This window comes from Sardina pilchardus, chromosome 4 (genome assembly GCF_963854185.1).
Source record: "Sardina pilchardus chromosome 4, fSarPil1.1, whole genome shotgun sequence".
Classification (NCBI taxonomy): Eukaryota; Metazoa; Chordata; class Actinopteri; order Clupeiformes; family Clupeidae; genus Sardina; species Sardina pilchardus.
In genome coordinates, this window is record NC_084997.1 from 25,584,803 (window position 1) to 25,592,302 (window position 7,500).

Consider the following 7,500-nt stretch of genomic DNA (forward strand, 5'->3'; position numbering starts at 1 on the left):
AAATAGCATGTACAAAATGTATGTAGCTGTTTGTCAAGATGGATGATTCTTTCAGAGCTGGAGAGACAAGTTTTACGGGTAGAGTCTTCATTCAACAACTGCACAAGGCCACACGTGTTGTGCTGTGCTCTGAAGAGGTCATGCATGATGGCACTGTGCATAGGCATTTTTAATCTGTCTATGAAGGACATGTCCAGTCAATAAAGACATTTTAATTTAAGGAGTGTCTTGGTGCGGAGGCTCTCTTCTCTCACTTTTTTGCTTTGTTTTGACCTGCCCTTTACTCCAAAGAGCACCCGGCAAAAGCAGCGAAGACAAAGACTTTAGGACTGATCACACCCACAACCTTCATCTTCAGCCACCTCCACACAGTGGTGACAGATAACTTTCGTAAAGTGCTTGTAGCAATACGTGTCATCTATAGGAGTGTATGCATATTTGCATGTGTGCTGTATGTGTGTGTGTCTATATGCGTTGCCTGAAATATGCTTTGCCTGAAACTCTATCCGAAACACTTTCGAGGAGTGACTTAAATATACAGTATGTAACCCATGCATAATGCTACAGCATTTATCCTCGGAGGGTAGTCACGCAAACTTTTTCACACCTAGGCACACACACACACACATACACAATGATAAACACAGACACAGGCATACACACACACACACACACATACACAAGGGTATACACAGACGCGGGCACACACACACACACACACACACACACAACACAAAGGCACACACACATACGCTATGACATACACAAACACAGGCACAGACACACACGCACACACATAACACAAAGGCACACACACATACACAAACACAGGCATACACACACACACACACACACACAAACACATACACAATGACATACACAGACACGGGCATACATACACACACATCCCGGTGCTTTTATGAGATGGCGAGTGCTGTACCGACATGTCGCTGCTGACGGGCCAGGGTTCCATGCACCGTGACATCACCTGATCCCCACTTCCCGCTCTCTCTCTCTCTTGTCTCTCTCTCTCCCTCTCTTGCCCCAGAGCTAATCACCACTTTCCCCCCTTTCGACGCGTGTGGGTGGGTGTAGCCACGACAAACATCACCGCCGCTGGAGATGCGAATGCCTGCGTTTATGTGGCCGCAGCAGCTAGGGGTTGGGGGTTGGTGGGGGAGGATATGAGGGGCGTAGTGGAGAAATGTGTTATAGTGTCTGTACATATCTATGCGGATGAGTCAGAGGTGTGACTCTGCTCTGGTGACAGGACAGGTGTCTGTCTGAGGGGCTCAATGTGTGTGTGACGTCTGTGTCTGTGTCTGTGTCTGTCGGAATGTGAGTGGTCTCGGGGGTGTCTGGGGGAAATATCACAACGTTAAGAGACTGGGTGCATCACAGGAGAAGTGGAGAATGTGCCAGTGTCTGGATCTCTCTCTCTCTCTCTCTCTCTCTCTCTCTGTCTGTGTTTAGCTCTTGGTTTTTATGTATGACTCCTTGAGTGTGCATGCCTTTGTCTCTTTCAGTGTGTGTGTGTGTGTGAGTGTGTGTGTGTGTGGTCCATGTGCATGAATATGTGAGTTGTATGTCAAATGTCAGTTGTGCTGCAGAGGTAGGTTACCACCTCTCAACCTAGTCTATAGCAACGCCGTAACTCTAATCCTAGTGAAAGGCAAGTGAAAGTAGTAGAGGTACAAGAGGTAGAGAGGAAGAGAATATAGACCAAATCTATCCACGATGTTCCTTAGCCAACAATGGGCGTCGCCATGCCACCTCAGTATTCAGAAAACGGTTTTCTATTTCCGGCGAAGCAGCGTTGTATCGATTTTAATGTGACGGTTGACAGCGCTTGACATATCATAACACATATAAAAGTAAACTTTTATATTTGATATCAGTTATATATTATGTAGTATATTAATGCTGAGGGCAGTATTGTCAACACTTGGAAAGAAATCTAAGTTGAAGCATACTCTAGCTAGCGTACTGAGAATGCACAAAGCTATAATGTAAACAGAATGAACAGAAGATGAAAACCGAACAGATTTGCGGTTTAAGGAATAAGGTGGATAGTCAAACTTAGTCAGTGGTCATTACAGTATTTCATATGGCTACTTAACAACAGCATTATTCATCTGCTGATTGTGATCATTTTTCTGAGCCAGAAATGTTAAGGTGACCTTCAGTGACCTCTCCAGGGTGTCTGTTGTCGTGGGAACTCTGACTGGTGTGGTGTAGCAGATGTTACAGTAAGTGTTTTCCTGCTTAAAGCCCCAGTCAGAGAGACTAGAGACTAGTCACATTTTAGAGGCTAAATGACTCGTGTGTGTGTGTGTGTGTGTGTGTGTGTGTGTGTGTGTGTGTGTGTGTGCGTGTGTGTGTGTGTGTGTGTGTGTGTGTGTGTGTGTGTGTGTGCTGGGGGATGATAAAGTCTATAAGTGAGTAAGTGATCAAGACTTGAAGTGTCTTGCCTGTGACAGAAAGAAAGGTGACTGTTTACGAATGACTAATCTTTGATGACGCTTTGTTTTGTTTTTTGTTTATCAGAGGGCTTACACCTGTCAGTGTGTGAGTGTGTGTGTGTGTGTGTGGGTACGCATGAGTAGGCTTCTATGAGTGTAATCAGCCTAATAAAACATTATTTTCCCACATTCCCACAGACAGGTGACCCAGACAGTCAGTAGCTCTCTCTCACACACACACACACACACACACACACACACACACACACACACACACACACAGTCTGATGACAGGGCATTGTAAAACTATCCTTCATGCACATGACTGATTGACAAAGAGAGGGAGGACCCTCAAGCAGTCTGAAGTGGCTAATTTAAGGTCACCTGCAGACATGAGCCATTGGAGGTCACAGTTATTATCAGACATTATGACAAAGAACAAAACAACCTCCAGACCAGGACCTCAGCTCTATGAAAGCTAACGAGCACTGCTCTTGAAATTCATGTAATTCAAGCTCCAAAGGAAACATAACCACTTTACAAGAATAACAAGCACTTAAGACAGCATGACAAATTGTCAATAGTTTCAGGACACATTGTAGCCTAAACTACAATAGCTAAAACAACAAACATTTCATAATAGTCCATACTCGGTTAATGCTAATGCTAAAGTTGATAGTAAAAAATATCAACGTTGATAACCACTTTCACAACCAACACAATTAAATAACTTTCACTTCACAGATTAGATTGAAGCTATGCTTGGAGCAATGACTGTTCAAACAATGCACTTTGGAAATGCCTACAATTCCTTCCTCGAGTTGTATTGTCATCTTTCCCATTTTAGATCTGTCGTTTACGGCTTCCTGCAGGCACAACCGGCGGAGAGAAGCATTTCCGACCATTTTTCACTCGCAGCTCTCCTGCGTTCACGTGGGAGAGTTTCAACAGACAGCGCGAGCCCCGCCGCCCGCCGAGAGCGGCTTGTGAAGCGTGCTGGGCCGTCACAAACTCTGGCCGCTTTGGAAAACAGAGTTTGAAAAGGTGAAAGGTTACCAAATACCCAGCAACGACAGCCAAGGCCAGCTAAGGAGGGGACCCGTTTCCTCTGTAATTTCTGCCAGCAATAGCGGGGGAAAGCAATCTTCGCCTGTGTTCCAGAGTCCCGAGACAGTTCTCACCGTCGAGGCTGCCAAAGGTCGTGGGGCAGAGTGAGGCTACCCCACTACGATGTGAGAGCGTTTTATTGTGATCTGTCACTGATTTAAACTTCACACATTTTCAAGAAATGTCACATTTGAAACATTTAGTTGATCACTGGCGTGACACAAATCGCTCAGCTGTGTTGGGAAATAGGTATATGGCCAATACATGCTAAATCTGCATATAGCACTGTTCGGAAACACAGTAGTCTAGTATTAAATTATTAAATTGTGCAGGCGTCTGAAAGCAAGAGTTTATGAACTGTCTGAGGTTGCAGGTAACGAATTCTTCCATTATTTTTGACTAGACAGTCTGATACATGATCCCCACTGTAGAAAGGCCCCCTCCACTGCCATTGCCCCGGGGATAGAGACGTAAGGTTGATAGGGCACCGGTTACAGGAAGAACCGTACCTCGTGACTACACACCCCATTCTAGTTTTGCATTGTCCTCTGCGTTTCTCCACGGCTCTGTCTGTTCTTGAAATCGTTTAATAATCCATTTCACTGGATTGGACTAAACTGATTAGTTGAATTAAGTGGCAGTAAGGAAAGAGCATACCACTGTGCAATGACCGCAAAGGTCGTGGACCTTTTAGTTGCACACAATAAAGGCATTGACTTCATTCTTTTATTAATGTAGTTGCCTTCTTAATGCAGCTCCCAAGTTTAGTCATCTTTGTTTCCTGGCAAAATACAATCTTTCTTTTTAAAGATTATAAAAGGGTCAACGTGTAAGTTCCAAACGAAAATGCGGCAATTACAGCGAGTGTACAAAGCCTGGCCAGTGTTTGAGGGTGGATAATATTGAAACATTCCTCCTCACCCTATAATCCGTTTAGCAATTTAATCTAAGATGATCAAGTTTAAGAATGCCACTTATTAGTATACCCCCCATCAACTCCCCCGGACTCCGTGGTAACCAATGAGGGGAAAGTTGATCCCTTGACCAAAGACATGAAAGCGCTTCCATTCAACCCCACACGGCACACGCCATGGGCGGTCACTTTGGATCTGGGGCCGTCGGTTTCCCTGCTCTTTTCGCCCCGAACATCACTTGAAGTCATGAATGTGTATTTGAGTACCATCCATCATTATCATAGCTAATTCAGATAGGTTATTATGTAATGAATACTATAGAACACAGCATTTGCGCAATTTGCGCATAGATCTCCAACATTACGCATTCTTTAATCTGGTCATCCTGTGCGGAAGCTGTTTTACATTACAGTATCACATTTCGTTAAATGTAATCACTTTAATTACATTTTCTCTAATCATCTGACAAAACATTTTACCAAGTCAAAATCCTATGTGCCAAAGCCAGTCATGCCAACAAAATCCGGTATGTTAGTACCTGAAGTTAGTCCGTTGTGGCCGGAAAGCGCACAATGAGGAAACATGTTGAACCTCAAAAAAGACAACAAGTGGACATACCTGAGCCGAATGTAAGATATTTTGTGTCAGGCTGGCGCATGGATTATTCCATTATCGTTCCACCGCGGGCTCTCCATGGTGGAAGTTTCGGAAAACGAAAGAGAAGGTCCCATTTATTCGCACGTCGCTCTCATCCCAAACAGTCCTCTGTCAAGTTTGTAAGGCAACTGAGCGGCAGCTGAAGCTTTTTTGAACGCAAACTACAAAACTACACCAAACTACTCAGTTGCGTTCATTCGTTGCAACCAATTCCAAATGCGGACCTCAAGTGCGCGAATCTTGTGGCAGGGTTTAAAAGCGTCCCTCGACAGGAGAGCAGAGCGTCAAGGAGAATGTCAGCGGATTGGAGGGAGTGTGAGAGAGTGAGAAGCGATGTAATTAATAGGTAGCAACAGGAGGAAGCCTAGCCAGGGGCGGAGGGGGGTCAGACGATGAGCCATGTGTAGCAGTCATGAATGTAAACGGTCTAGTATCGATATAAGCAACTATTAATATGTCTGGAAAAAAAGAGATGAAACTAGACTAGAGACTAGACTTTCCAATTTTGTTAGTTTTCCTATACCGGGCGCATCACAAATAGCTCCAAACTCATAGCCAAGGTCTGTACAAAGGTTGGCTCATAGCCACACACTTTCCTCTTTATCAGAACGCAGCGGATAAGTGAATCGGATTATGAGGAAAGACCTAAAACATTCATCTTTAGTCAGGTGTTTATGCAACCATCCAGAATCCCGTCATGGATCACATGTTTATTTCCACGCCATTCTTGCGCCTTTACATATAGAATATTGCCCGTATCCGAGTTTTAAATGATAACACACAATAACTCGCGTTATAAATGTCGTCAATAACAATAACAGTCATTGACATAACACTAGCTTACGTTGACACTATGGCTATTTCAACCATGTGTTGTTAGAGGATGATAAGCTCCCAGTCTGTCTCTTGGGACAGGGTGGCGTATGGGACAAAGTGTAAGCCATTGCTCTCTAATACATGACACCATGGGAGGTCGACACCAAGCCTAATAAATAACGAAAAATACGCTGCTGGCCCAGTGGAAAGATACACATAGTCATGTTTATAAAAAAAATACAGAGCGAATCTACTGGCAGAGAGGATAGTTGTGCTTATTAAGGGGGTTGGGGGGTCCACATCGGCAACACGCGTGTCAAGACTCGGAGTGATCTCCAATGCTTACATTGGATTTCAAAGGTTCAAAGGTGCGTCTTTTCATGCACGACTCGTTTGTCTTTTTCTGCGCAACTCCAGGTAACATTCTTGAGCTGTCGTTCCACCAGCCGCAAACCGCCTAGGCGGAGGGTATTATTAAGCCTTCACGGGGATTTATGTTATGAGCGGCACACGGGGTCATTCCTGGCAAGGGAGTGTCATTGCTTCTGCGGTTTGGGGTGAGAGAGAGAAAGAGAAAGAAAGAGAGAGAGAGCGAGAGAGATTGTCTGAGTGTGTGTGGCTGTGTGAGTGTGTGTGTGTGAGAGAGAGCGAGAGAGAGAGAGAGACAGACAGAGAGGGATGATGATGATTGAAAGCTGAGAGGAGGGGAGAGATATGGTGGAATAGGCTTGCAATGTTTTGAGACAAACATGTATTGCACTTTGTGATTCAGGAAAAGAGCAATGTCATCGGCATGCCATACCCCTATACTATACTATGTGCAGCAGTGGTGACTCTTCAGACAGACATCATTCTCAGCATCCCACTACTTCCCACACATGTTTTCCTGTTTCCCTTCCAATCACAGGGCGATCCATAAAAGGGCTGGAAACACATCATAGTCTGCTGCAGGGAGAGGGAAAGGTAGTTGGTTTGGTTTTTGCGGGATTTTCCCGTATCTATCAACATGCACGGCTGAGGAATGTGACGTATTTTCATAGTTGATATCTTCCAAGGAAAGGTCCGATGACGCAATACCTAGAGGTGTGTTCTAGAACAGGTGGATACAACTGAGTAACTCAAACGCACACAAAAAAATCCCATAATACTAACATCTCTACTTTGACCTACAACCTCTGTTGATTGGCAATATCCATCAGCACTTAGTTTGAACCTAGTGAAAGTTTATTTTGCTTTTGGCCCAGCAGAGGGCACTGTTTACCACCATTAGGTTAAGACGACGGCACACGGGCCATTGAGCTAACACAGTTCCTGTAGTTATATTGTAGTTAGATTATGTCATTCATGTTACCAGCTTTGGCACTCTTAGGGCAATTGTGTCTTAGTATGTTGTGTTACCAGGAACATGTGCTGTCGGTTGTGTCTGAGAACGGCTTCTCAGATCATACAGACAAGCCACCGTCAGAATTTCTCAGACCCTGTCATCGTGAACCATGTGTTCCACCCACTGTCATCAAATGTAAACTCTGAAGCTCGTCACCACT

General features: G+C 44.5%; 1 protein-coding gene across 1 annotated transcript in view; it reads right to left on the reverse strand.

The window, feature by feature from the left end:
• gpr156 (G protein-coupled receptor 156) overlaps window positions 1–5,157 on the reverse strand; it is a 20,687-nt gene extending 15,530 nt beyond the window's left edge. The window contains exon 1 of the mRNA XM_062535079.1: window positions 5,102–5,157. The gene's annotated coding sequence lies outside the window, so the exon portion shown is untranslated. The remainder of the gene's footprint in view (window positions 1–5,101) is intronic.
• Window positions 5,158–7,500: the final 2,343 nt, after the last annotated feature.